At 39.3% G+C, this 14,752-nt stretch overlaps 1 pseudogene; it reads right to left on the bottom strand.

The window, feature by feature from the left end:
* Nucleotides 1-8,365: 8,365 nt before the first annotated feature.
* LOC104236585 (calcium-dependent lipid-binding protein-like) lies at nt 8,366-9,591 on the bottom strand (annotated as a pseudogene).
* Nucleotides 9,592-14,752: the final 5,161 nt, after the last annotated feature.

Below are 14,752 nucleotides of genomic sequence, written 5' to 3'. Positions count from 1 at the left end.
AACCTGTTATTATGCCATATATGAACGAAATACAATTAACATTATCTAGCCTTAAACAAAATCGGATATTTGACAAAATAGGCTAATAATATAGTTTTTTGATATTTCTACACTATTCTTTACTTAGCTAACAATATCACAAGATCGAATTATTGGCCAACTTTCTGCCATGTTCCCTATCTTGACAATTCGAACATAACTTATACTTAATGAAATTCTGAAATAGATGACATTATTACAACGTTTATACGAACTTCAAAAGGGAATGATTAACTAGTAGCGATCATGTTAAGCATACTACCATGTTAACTAACTGAAACGAAACTGAAATTTAAATTAATAGATTTAAACGAGTAAAAGACATAATTATAATTCCACACTTCATTTAGCTGGTAATGTTGAAGCTTTCCACAACATGAGTCTAAAATATATACCTGGAAATGAGGGTAAAAGAGGCAATATTTCAGCAGTAGCAGCAGCAATTAAACCAATAGAATATACCAATGTTTCAACAGATTTCAACAACAAACAACAAGACCCATGAAGCCCAGACGTATAGTGGTAGGAATTTTAGGAAATTTCAGATTTAACCCAAGCAATATCAACAAACAGACCCGGACAGATTCAAGAAGCAGTGTTTCAGATTTTCTTTCTTTCTCTTCTATTTTTCTGTTCCAGATTCTTTCTTCTTTTATTTTTTTTAGTTCTGTTTTTCTTTTCTTCTTTTCTTAATCTCTCTTTCAGATTCCTCTCTATATTTCTCTATCTGTGTGTGTCCAAAATCTGATTTCAAGACTTCTACTTATATCCCATCCCATAAATCTTTTAATAAATCAACCCATTTTCTCTATCAAACCCATTATCTTCCCACTCATCCCCATTACATTAAATAAATATATCAACCCCACCCCATTATATTTTGTTCCCCATGCCTAACATAAACAAATACAAGATTCCCCTCCACCACATTTTGTCTTGTCCCCCATTAAATTAAATAATTATATCAAAAACCCACCCCATTATATTTTGTCCCCCATGCTTAACATAAAGAATTACAAAATGTTCAATTACCAAACTACCCCTCCGACCTTATTGCAATTACCATTTTACCCCTGAACGTACTACAAATTACCAAACTACCCCATCAGCTATAACAATCAATTAATCAAACTTAACCAAAATATAGACAATATGATCAATTTCTAACAATGTTCAAACAACAAATCACATGAACATGATTTCTTCAATATTTCAACAACAAATCACATGAACATGATTTCTTCAACATTTCAACAACAACAACAAACAAGTATATTCAGATTTCTAAATTCAATAATATTGAACTTAAAATCAACTCTAACAACATTACAACAAACAATTCCTATATTAAACTTAAACAAGATTATGAGACAAATTCAAGAAATAATCATAAATGATAAACAAGAAATCAAACTATACAAATTTCGGATTCAAGATCAACCAAACATAATATGAACATGAATTAAATCTATTTTTAAACAACAAAACATGACGGATTCACATGATTAAACCAACATACTTCCCTATTACAAATAAATTATTTTAGGCAAATAACAAAACAAAACTTAAGAAGAAACAATTATGAATTTAAACTTGAACTTAACAATATTAACAATTTCTGGAAAAAATACATAGAACACATGAAACAAATTAATTAAACTTCAATTTTTATTTAACCAACATTAAACTAACAACTTTTTAACTAAACAATAAACAAGAACGATAAAACAAACATGAAACAAACTGAAAAATGAATTAATCAAAGTTCCATTTGAATCTGAAAATTAATTCAACAAAACATATGAACATGAACAAAACCGAAAATCAAATATCTACTAACCGGATTGAACGAAATATGTATGGACTGTTTTGACGAACCTCGACCAAAACTCGAGCGTAAACAAACCTTCCCGGAAACAATTATCACATCAAAATCACTTGAATGTGCCCGGACGAACGACTGCTCCCATTAGTTTGATGTTCGAAGAATAATACAAATGAGCCCGGAAACAAACTCTCAAAACCCCGAACATTCAAACGAACACCCGCTGATTCGTCACCTTCCCCTCATTTGAGTTTTATCACTTCGAAACTCAAATCGAAATCAAAGAAAATCAAAAGAGATTGTGCGACAATTCTGTCCAGAACTCCCTCTTGACGTTAAGGTGCAATGATGCTGGAGCTGGGCGTAGCAGAAGCAACAGAAATGACGGGCTGGTCATGAGGCGTGCATGTGTGTTGCCGGCGATGGTGAGGGACGTTATTGCGTCGTTCATAGCTTCGACTATGTTGACAAAGAAGAAGATGAAGCAGCCGACGCAGCTGAATGATGAGACAGAACAGCTGGGGTGCATTTGGGAAGGTTTTCGCGAAGAAGATGAAGTAAAGAAGATGAAGGCGAGGCAACAGTGTCCGGCAGCAAACAATGGCGAAGAACAACGCAGCAGCAGCCCGCAGTGTCACTTGGTGTGAAGCTGACAGGTCGTTTTTGGTGGTGGACGACCGGGGCTGGAGCTGGTTATGGTGACGGGGTCGTTTAGACGTGAGGGAGAGTTTGGACAACGCAGCAACAGTTGCCGCTGCTTGACGTGGAATGAGGGATCGTTTGGGCAAGATGGTGAGGAAGACGATGGCGGACAACAGTGGTGTGTGCCGTGAGTGTGTGTGGCATGAGGGGAAGGAAGGAAGCCATTGATGGAGCTTGGAGAAGCTTGAGGAAGAAGATAGAAAAAGGAGGGGGGGTGGCGGATTGGTTTCTTAGTTTTTAGGGGTTTTTTTTTTGTTATTATTTTTTGTTTTGAAAAAATGAAGAAGGGTTTTGGGTATTTGGACTGGGTCGACCCAGTTCGAAATGGACTGGGTCGTTTGGGAAGATTGGGCCATTTTTGGGCCTGAAGCTTGAAATCGAAGAAGAGACCCAATTCCGACTTTCTTTATATTTTCGCTCTCTTTTTCTTCTTTTATTTCTCTAAAACTAAATTATAAAAATACTTAAATTATTATTAAGAACTAAATTAAGTTATAAAAGCGCAAATTAACTCCCAATAACAATTAACGCACAATTAAGTAATAATTAAGCATAAAATTGTATATTTGGACATTAAATGCTAAAAATGCAAACGATGCCTATTTTTTGTAATTTTTAATTTTTGTAAAACAAATTTAATTACTAACAATTGTAGAATTAAATCCTACATGCAAAATGCGACATATTTTGTATTTTTAATAATTTAACAAATAAACATGCACAGACAAATACAAATAATTATTAAAAAATATCACAAAATATCACAAAATTGCACACCAAAGAAAAATCATTTTATTTTTGAATTTTTTTTGGGAGTAATTCTCATATTGGGCAAAAAATCACGTGCTTACAACATCCCTCACAAATGCTAGATATGAAAGGCAACCCTTCCCAACCATACGCTGGGACTTCAAGAAAGAGATCACTCTACTACGAACATAATCAGTCACACCACGCCACTCGATTCGTGGCACACCCGGCATAGCCAAAGTGACTGTCTTAGCATGACAGTCTAGAATAGCACGACACGGAAATAACCAATCCATGCCCAAAATGACATAAAAATCCACCATTCTCAATAGCAATAGATCCACTCGGGTCTCCAGACCCCTAATAGTCACCACACATGATCGGTACACACGGTCTACAACAACAGTATCACCCACCGGGGTAGATACATTAATAGGTAAAGCAAGAAACTCATGAGGCATACCCAAATAATGAGCAAAGTATGATGACACATAAGAAAAGGTGGAACCGGTATCAAATAATACAGAGGCATCTCTGTGGAGGACTGAGACAATACCTGTAATGACAGCATTTGAAGCAATAGCATCAGGTCTAGCTGGAAGTGCATAAAAACGAGCCTGACCACCGCCTGATCGACCTCCCCCTCTAGGGCGACCCCTGGCTGCCTGACCTCCACCCCTAGCTGGCTAGGCAGGTGGTGAAGTAACTAGAGCAAAAGTCGAGGGTTGACCCCTCGGCTGGGACATACTAGCAACATAACGAGGACACTAACTCCACATATGCCCAAACTCTCCACACTCAAAACAACTCCCAGGTGTTGGAGAAGGGGACTGAAGGGAACCCCTCGCACCGGAGTGGCTAGCTGATGCACTTGGCATAGAAGAACCCTAAGCTGAGGAGCACGGGACAAACTCTGAGCTGGAAGGGCACTAAGTGGTGACTGGCCCTACTGAGTACCATGGTAACCATGACCCAAAGATGCCCCACGATAACCTGGGCGAGCTGGCTGAGCAGACCTGAATGAACAACCTATACCATGCTGAAACTTACCCCTCAAAGGAGCACTACTATAACTGCCCTATCCTCGAGGCCTCTTGGCCTCCCTCTCCTCTCAATCCTGACGGCGGACCGTCTCAATCTCGCGAGCAATATCAACCACCTCCTCGAACGTAGCACCCAACACTCTCTCTAGTCATAAGAATACGAAGGTGATAGTTAAGGCCATCAACAAATCTCCTGATCCTCTCATGATCTGTCGGAACCATCTAGTCAGCATGACGAGCCAACTCAGGAAACCTCGACTCATACAGTGACACAGTCATATCCCCCTATCTCAACCACTCAAACTGTCTACGCAACTCCTCTCTACGAGACTGCGACACATACTTCTCTAGGAAGAAAATGGAGAACTCATGCCAAGTGAGGGGCACTTCTCCCACAGGCCTACGCCTCTCATACGCCTCCCACCAAATGAAGGCAGCCCCAGAAAACTGAAAGGTAGTAAATGCCACACCACTAGACTCAAGAATCCCTGCTGTACGGAGCATCCGCTGACACTTATCTAGAAAACCATAGGCATCCTCGCCCTCAGCACCACTGAATGACGGAGGCTGGAGTCTACCAAACCTCTCAAGACGACGCTGCTCATCATCCGGCATAACTGGCACAACAAACTCCTGAGCTGGTGAAACCGGCTAGGCTAGAGGTGCCCTCGACGTCTGAAGTCCCTGCACTACCTGCTCAGGTGTATGAGCAGTGGGGGTCTGATTGCCTCCCCCGGCCTGTGAAGTAGCTGCTGTTGTGGTGGTTGAAACTGCTTGAGCCAGGCCAGTACAAACTGATAAGATCTGTGCCAAGGCCTCCTGAAGAACCGAAATCACAATGATCACAGCTGGTGCCTGAACTAGTGCTGCTAGAGCATCCATAGCTGGAGCCTGATCCGGAGCTAAGGTAGCTGGTGGATCTACGGGTGCTGCCCTCGCTGCTCTGCCTCTGCCATGACCACGGCCTCTAGTGGTCTCAGCTGGTGGCACCGGTGGTTATCCACCTCGTCCGGTAGCTCGCGTCCTCACCATCTGTGAGAGAATGGAATAATAAAAGTTTAGTACTCGGACCAACAAGTTCGCACGACAAGAGTTTCAAGAATATGAAGTTTTTCCTAAAGGTTTTGCAGTCTCTCGAGGATAAATACAGACATCTTCATACTGATCCATGAGACTTTACTAAACCTGCTTATGATTCGTGAGACCTATGTAACCTAGGCTTTGATACCAACTTGTCACGACCCTAACCCCGAACCCGGTCGTGATGGCGTCTCTCGTGAAGACAAGGCTAGCCAGACCAAAACATAACACCTTATTTAAATAGTTAAATACCATAAATAGTTCTAAAACATGATATAATAACCATAATTTGCGGAAATAACGATAACAATAGTAGAAACATTCCCGACACAGCCCAAACCGGGGTATCACAATTCATGAGCAACTAATAAATCCGGATACCAGTCTACTAGATAAGAAATCCGATACAGAAGTTCAATAATATGACAATAGTATGATAAGGGAGGCACGGGGGCTGCGGACGCCAATAGCTACCTCGTGGTCTCCGAAAACACTGCCTGGACTGGGAAGATTAGCACTCAGGAGCGGACTCTGCGATGCCTGAATCTGCACACATGGTGCAGGGAGTAATGTGACTACTCCGACCCAGTAAGTAATAAATATAAATAATGGCTGAAAGCAAGAAAACACATAAAGTCACAAAGCAATTATATATAAGCAGTAAAATCACTTAAAGCAGTAAATCCATGAAGAAGTCAAATGAAATTCCTTTAAACCAAGTAAAACAGGTAATTTAGCAGGTAAATAACAAGTAAAAATCCACCCCTCAGGCGCATTAACAATAACTCAGAACAATATCAGCCCCTCGGGCTCACTCTCAGTATAATATCAACCCCTTGGGCTCACTCTCAGTACAGTATCAGCCTCTCGGACTCACTCTCAAATCATGATGGGTACCCACGCTCACTGTGGGGGTGCAGACTCCGGAGGGCCCCCTTATGGCCCAAGCGCTATATCAAGCCACCTCGTGGCGTATAAAAGTATCTCAGGACCTCGGCCTCATATCACTCAGCATATCCTCACATATGGCCCTCGGCCTCACTCAGTTCGAAAATCATCACAAGCCCCTCGGACATTAGTAAAACAGTAGTTCTCAGCCCAAAACATCATTTAGAAATATCATTTAAGTTTCAAATATGAATAAAAGTGGCTGAGTTTGTGAAATAGTAAATATCTACAGGACTGAGTTCAAGTAATAAGTCAAATAGTGAGGAATTAGTGATAAAAATCCCCGGAGGGTTCAAATAGTTGGCACGAATCCCAAATATGACAATCAGCCCAAATCATGATGATAACAAATAAGTTTCAGTCAAATACACGGTAAATTCATCAATCCGGATGGACCAAGTCACAATCCCTAATAGTAAATGACACACCCATCATCAGCGCGTGTCTCACCTCAATATAGCACTACGATGTGCAATCCGGGGTTTCATACCCTCAGGACATCATTTACAATCATTATTCACCTCGAACTGGCTACAACTCTAGCTCGCGACGCCTTTGCCCCTCGAATCGGCCTCCATGCGCGTAGAATCTATCCAAAATCAGAACGAATACGTCACAATTTGCTAAGGGAGCAACGCCCAAGCGAAAACAATCAAAAATATCAAAAATCCCGAAATTAGCAAAACCCAAGCCCCGGGCCCACTTCTCGAAACTCAGAAATTTTCACATCATTAGATTCCTTATTACCCCACGAATTCATACATACCAAAAATTCTCAATTCCGACCTCAAATGTTCCTTCAAATCCCAATTCAAAAGTTCAAAATCCCAAGCCCTAGTTCTTCCATTTTTAGCTTAGTTCCATGAATTTCTAGGTGGATTTCACAGTAATAATCGAGTATTGAGTTCAAAAATCTTACCTCTAGGTGATTCCCCTTGAATCCGTCTTCAATTTCCTTCAACAGGCTCTCAAAATGATCAACAATGGAGTAAATGAGCTTCAATATCGCGGATGAAACGAATTTTAACATTCTGCCCAGGGATTTTTTTCGCATCTGCGAACAGAATCCCGCTTCTGTGGTACGACATTTGCGGTCTAGCTTCCGCTTCTGCGGAAATCACTTAAGGGACCAAATTCCGCATCTGCGGTCCACTAGCCGCATCTGCGACTCCGCAGGTGCGGTCCATATGTCGCATTTGCGGTTCTTGACTACTTTCCCAAATCCGCTTCTGCGGCTCCCCTTCCGTATGTGCGGCACCGCACCTGCGGTCCCCAATCCATAGGTGCGGAAATACCAGAAGCAACAATCTTTTGAATTCTCTTAAGTTCAAAATCTTCCCGTTAACCATCTGAAGTCACCCCGAGGCCCCCGGGACCTCAACCAAAAGCACCGACATGACCCAATACCTTATTCTAACTTTTTCCAATCATCAAAACACCTCAAATAACATCAAATTACCAAAACACATCGAATTCAAGCCTAATATTTGAGAAATCTTTCGAAATACATTTTCGATAAAAAACGCGACCAAACCACGTCCGAATGACCTGAAATTTTGCACACACATCCCAAATGACATAACGAAGCTACTGAAACTCTTGGAATTCCATCCTGACCCTTATATCAAAATCTCACCTATCAACCGGAAATCGCTAAAATATCAATTTCGCCAATTCAAGCCTAATTCTACTCCGAACCTCCAAAACCAATTCCGATCACGCTCATAAGCCATAAATCACCTCCCAAAGCTAACCGAACCGTCGAAACTCACATCCGAGCTCTCTAACACATAAGTCAATATCCGGTTGTTCTTTCCAACTTAAGCCTTCTTAAAAGAGACTAAGTGTCTCATTTCTTACCAAATCCTTTCCGAACTCAAACGAATCAACCCGATCACATAAAACACGGATAATGAAGCATAAAGAAGCAAAAAATGGAAAAACAGAGCGGTAACTCATGAGACGACTCGCCGGGTCGTCACATTTTGGTCTTAACCTTTAAAAGTGGACGAATGAATACAATCACATATTTATCAGATTTTCCTAACATTTCATGGTTTTTAAGCCATTAGCCTTTAATAAAGTTTCTATGTGCTTCCGTGTGGCTTAAGTTCCAAATCGCTAGTATCCATAGGCATGCCGCCCATTGGAACAATAATTTTGGTGGGGCCATTCTAGCATATCTATCACTGGTCACTAGTGTATTTACAGTGTCATCAATCATATATGAAAGTCCAAGAAGAGCTGTTAAACTTCCACCAACAACCCTCAAAGTATAATCAATTTTAGACTTTGGCTTAGAAAGTAAAGCTACAATAACAACAGAGAAGCAAGGAATTTCCCAGCTAGTTGGAAGATGACACAAATAACGGTGAAATTGAAGATATTTCAACTGAATGGGTACAGAAGCATCCATTGCAGCTTCAATACTTAAGACAATATTGAGATCACCACCCCCATCGGAGGTCAATGTCCTTTTTTCTGGATAACAGGAGGTGTCCGATCTTGGCACACGTTGACCATTCCACCGGACACCTATAACTATCAATAGCATCTATGTTGTGTGGACTCTCCAAAATATTGTTGCACCCATGTCAATACTACTTTTGGAGGATCCGACACACATTCAACGACGTTTTCGGACAGTCCGAGCAGCGTAAATGCCAAGTAACTCTGCCTACCAAGGCTTAGGCAGATAGGAAGAAATCACCTAGTGTTTGTTGTCTCTAATAAGATTTGAACTTTGGTTTCCAAGGTTTGCACCCACTTCATTGACCACTAGGCTGTGAGGTATCCTATAAGACGTCAATATCGATAGTGCTTTGACCTTGTTTAAGGCTCTGAACATGAATACCTTCTATTTTAGGTGCCAAAGTTCCCAATGGTAATTTGCTAAACTTCAATGAAATAATTCCAGGAGGTCAATAATCTTCTAAAAAAGGTTCAGCAAATCTCTTACAATAGCCTCTACTGCTTCTGCAATAAATGGCCACATTTGCTCGACTGTTTGTTCATCGATTTGACCTGTTCATAAACTGGGAATGACATCCATTCAAGAAAGTTGCAGCCACATATTTTCTTTAGATTATCCATGTGGAGGGAGCTCATTAGTTTCACATCAGCTGCCTTACTAATTGGCTTGTAGTTCCTGTACCTCAAATCTGGCCAAGTTGTCATTAAACTAATTCCGAAGATTATCCCCATCAATATGCAGAAATAAACTCCATTCTATTTCAACCCAATCCCCTCTTCATTTCCAAAATAGTAACTAGGTATAAATACTGAAGCTTCTTGCTTCTCCAACACAGGTTCTCCACCAAATGGTGTTTCTTGGCATTCCTTTCCTCCACAATACTTTGAGGCTAAAGAAGAAAAGATATCTTACTTATTTCATTGTACAATTAAATGAATGCGGCTTGGACGGTTATGCATTACTACCTACTAATTTTTTTTTATTTTTATGAAGTTTACCTACTGTTTGTTTTTCTCCAACAAGAATGTTTGAAACATCCTGTTCAGTCAATATGTTATTGAACTATCCTAGGAAGGATAGGGTTCTTAAGGTCTAATCTATTACTGAGATGACCCGACCCGTCGTTTCGTGAGTTACCGCCCCGTTTTCCCCACTACCTATTTTGTTATGCTTATGTGGACGAGTTGAATTGGAGTGGTTTTGATAAGAAATGTGACACTTAGTCTCTTTAAGGAAGGTTTGTATTGGAAAAGTCAACCGGATGTTGACTTATGTATTAGAGGGCTCGGATTTGAATTCCGATGATTCGGTTAGCTTCGGGGGATGATTTGTGACTTAGAAGTGTGATCGGAAGTAATTTTGGAGGTCCGATGTAGAATTAGGCTTGAATTGACGAAGTTAGTATTTTGGCGATTTCCGGTTAATAGGTAAGATTTTGATCCGAGAGTCGGAATGGAATTACAAGAGTTGTTGTAGCTCTATTAAGTGATTTGGGATGCGTGTGCAAAGTTTCAGGTCATTCTAACGTGGTTTGATTGGGTTTTCGATCGAATGCGTGTTTTAGAAGTTTTAAAAGAACTTAGGCTTGAATTCGATGATTTTAGTGTTAGTTGAGGTGTTTTGATGATTGAAGAAAGTGTGGATAATGTTTTAAGATATGTTGGTGCATTTGGTTGAGGTCCCGGGGTCCTCAGGGTGATTTCGGATGGCTAACGGGAATTTTTGAAGTTGGAAAATGCTGCAGAAATGCAGCAGTCAGTGCAGAGCAATTTTGCTCTATGCGATCGCATAGGGTTAGCTACAGTGCCCGAGAATTTTGTTCTATGCGATCGCAGGAGGTCTAATGCGATCGAATAGGGTTAGCTACAATACCCGGACAAAATGTTAAAAACATTTCATCCGCGAACCAAACCCATATTTCCACCATTTTTGAGCAACCTTGAGAGCTTTTGGACGGGAAATGAAGGGGTTTTGTCGGGAAGTGATTAGAGGTAAGTCCTATGAACTAAATACATGATTATATTGTGAAATCATCCTTGAAATTCATGAAAATATAGCCAAATTATAAGAAATTAGGGCTTGAAATTGAAATTCTAAATTTGGGATTTGAGGGGCCATTTGTGGTCCGATTTGAGAAAATTTTGTATGTATAAACTCATGGAGAGATAAGGAACCCGATGACGTAAAAATTTCTGAGTTTTGAGACGTGGGCCTGGGGCTCGGGTTTTGTCAAAATCGTTAATTTTGATATTTTTCGATTGTTTTCGATTGGGTATTGTCTCTTTAGCATAATGCGACATATTCGTTGTGATTTTGAGTAGATTCGTCGCACGAGGATGCTAATTTTAGAGGCAAGGGCATTGCGAGCTAGACTTTGACCATTTTGAGGTGAGTAATGATTTTAAATGATGTCCTGAGGGTTTGAAACCCCGGATTTGCACAACGTAGTGCTATACTAAGTTGAGATACACGCTGTGTGACGAGCGTGAGGTTCAATACTATGGGGATTGTGACTTGGTCCATCCCGAACGATATTTTACTACATTTTTGATTGAGACATATAGGTTATTATTGTGAATTGGGCTAGTTGCCATGCTTGGGGCCTTGTGACGACCTGTAGAACCCTTAGGGGATTTTGACTGGTTTTTCTCACTTATTTTGTTAAAGAATTTATATCCTCAGTCATGTTTCCAATTGTTTAAGAATGATATGAACCAGATTTTTGAAATGTTAATCATAAATAGGAAGAGATATGAGGGCTGAGATCCCGACCGTACATTATGCCCGAGAGGTTGTGGTTTTTTAAATAACTGAGAGGGGCCGAGGACCCAATAGTGAGGATATTTTACATATTATGGATCGAGCTGCACGCCGCAATAATTACATATTATGGAGTGGGCTGCACGCCGCAGCATATATATATATATATTATACATATTATGGATCAGGCTGCACGGCGCAACAATTACATATTATGGATCGGGCTGCATGCCGCAACAATTACTTATATGGATCGGGCTGCACGCCGCAACAATTATATAGTGCTTGGGCTAAAGGACCCTCCGGAGTCTGCACACCCCCAGTGAGCGCAGTCGACTATTATTATTATGGATCGGGCTATACGCCACAGCGATATATGGATCGGGCTGCACGCCGCAACGATATATATATTTATTGATTCGATTATCGTGAGAAGTATATGAATTGAGAACTGAGGATAAGAACGAATAAATGAATTGAAATGCTGGAAGAGCTGATTTATACTGATTATATCTGCTTTACCTGATTTAAAGAATTTCACATGATTTCCTCATTCACTGTTGCTTAAATGATTTTTACTGTTTTGATATAGAACTGCTTAGTGCTTTACGTGATTTCATACTGTCAGCCATTATTTATTGTTATTACTCACTGAGTCGGAGTACTCACACTACTCCCTGCACCATGTGTGCAGGTACAGGTATTCCTGAGGCATAGAGCGAGCTTTCCTGCCGTTCTGTTTTCATCGGAGTTATCGAGGTAGCTGTATGGCGTTCGCAGACCCGATTTCTCCTTCTATCTCCACTTATTATTCCGTATTTTAGACATATTTCTGTATTAGATTGTTGAAACCTTGTGTTAGAGGCTCAGACTTGTGACACCGGATCAGTGGGCTGTTTTACAGAGATTTTTCGTGATTATGGTTTCCGCACATTTCATCTGTTAAATTCATACTTCTATTTATATTAAATTAGTATTAAATCCCGAAAATTGGTATTGAATTATAAATAAAGAGGTTGTGAGATGTTAGTTGGTCGGGCTTGCCTAGCATTGTGTTGGGCGCCATCACGGCCGAGTTTGGGGTCGTGACAATTACTTCTTTCTTTGAGTTAGATTTTATCATTTCTACGGAGACAGGTGGAAGGAGATACAGAATACGAGAAAGTAGCTTTGTTCACATGGTGTAGAACAGGGAATGCAATCCTAAAGCACAATTGCAGATCAAGAAAAATCAGTCGGAATGGAGAGCGACTACAGATATCATTCCTTTTATCACTATCTAGTTCCCACTTCAGGCACACAGTGCTCTTTTCACAAGCCAAAGTCCCCAAGTACGTAAACAAAGGACATTGATTCTAGTCAAAAAAGAATAAGTCCTCATTAAGTTGACACCCTATGCTCAATTTAGGTTACCATTGGTTGTGAGAGTTTAAATACCACTGTGAAGAAACCTCCAAAAGATTTTCCCCGAAACTTCACCTTCTTTTTGGGTAGTAATAAATATGCTAACCCAACAAAGCCAAATCCCAAATAAGATAGAGTTGACTAATTATGCCTTACTAGTATATCAAAACATCATATTTGCCTATCTCAAAATCTTTCCTGTAAGCTTCTCAACTAATTTCTATTTGCTAGTGTCTAAGAAAAAACAAAGCTTTACTCCATTAAAATGTCAGAATATAGAACTACATTGAATCGAAAGGAAAAAATATCTACAAGAAAATTTAAAATACTTTGCAACAGAATTTTGGTGTTTTATTGTCCAAGCCTAGTTATTAATTCAAGCCTATGCTTTCCTCTCTAATATATTTCCTTTATCCAATATAAAATAGACCAAAACCCAAGAGTACTAATAGTGTAATAGTACAAAGTATACTCAAAATATTACATAACTATATATTTCTATGACAGTTCATTTCTCTAGTGTGTGTGTAACTTGTCATCAAAGAGGAAAGAGCAAATTAGAGGCATACCAAGCATCACAAGCAAAACTATATAATGTATCAGTGGGCACAACTAAAACTTTTCCAGCTTTGATAGCTTCAATTGTCTCTTCGGTATAATCTTCTTTTGCAGGACTTACAGAAACTACCTTAGTCTCCACATTGTCATCACTTTTCTCCAAACTCCAAGCCATTTTCTTCAAATTAAAACCCCTCATACTTCTTGTCCACAAGTTCAAAAATCCAATCTTTTCCACCCCTTTAGGAAAAAAAACAAAAGGTTTAATCTTTGTTATGTCTAAGTAAAACTGGAAACAAAATTTATAATTATAAGAAGAAAATGGGAAGAAGACTAACGATGAGTGTTAATATCAAAGAGCACCTCGAGAAGGGTGAAATAGAGAGGTGAAGTAAGGGAGAGTTTGGGCTATTTTTGTGGGTGTGGTGGCGTTCATCAGTCTTCTCTCCCCTGCAACTTTGCTCTGTTTATGTTCTTTATAGCGTTTTATCTCAAGAAAATGCATGCCCTATTTGGTTGGAGGCCTAAGTCTGAAATTCAGCCGCCAATTAACTTAAGGCTACCAGGTACTCTTTTTTTTGTTTTTGTTTTTGTTTTTTTGGGTACTCTATTTATTTCCTTTTTCTTTTCTTTCTGCTTAACTAAAAATCAAATGGAAACTGGGATGTTTACAACTGGTACAAATTCTATATACTAGTATTAGTACCCGCGTGATGCACAATTAATATTAAAAGAAATTATCATAATAAATTTTATACTCAAAGTAACAAATATGTAAAATTATCACTATTGAGTTTTAAAGCTCAACTATTTGTCTGCTTGCATTGTGTTTAATTAATCCAGTTTCTTGTATTAAAAGTTTATTACTTAAGTTAAAAACATATTAACTTTACTGCTATAGCATTTTAATGATATGAAAACACAAAATAAAAATATATAATTTGTGATACAAATAATTTGAATTGATCAATTAAAAATACATAATAATTAGATGAAAAATAGATTCAATGACGCATCAAAAAAAAATTACAAAATTTATTTTTACACCTCATATATAGGTTCATTCGTTATTTGTCTATCATCTATTATACTAAAATCTTCAGCCCTTCTATTTGTCAACCGTGAAAGAGCAACATAATATTGTGCTTCTGTTAATACTGATTTACTTCA

Source organism: Nicotiana sylvestris, chromosome 3, assembly GCF_000393655.2.
Source record: "Nicotiana sylvestris chromosome 3, ASM39365v2, whole genome shotgun sequence".
NCBI lineage: Eukaryota > Viridiplantae > Streptophyta > Magnoliopsida > Solanales > Solanaceae > Nicotiana > Nicotiana sylvestris.
Note: the sequence above shows the minus strand (reverse complement) of the source record. Positions and strands in the feature narration are given on the sequence as shown.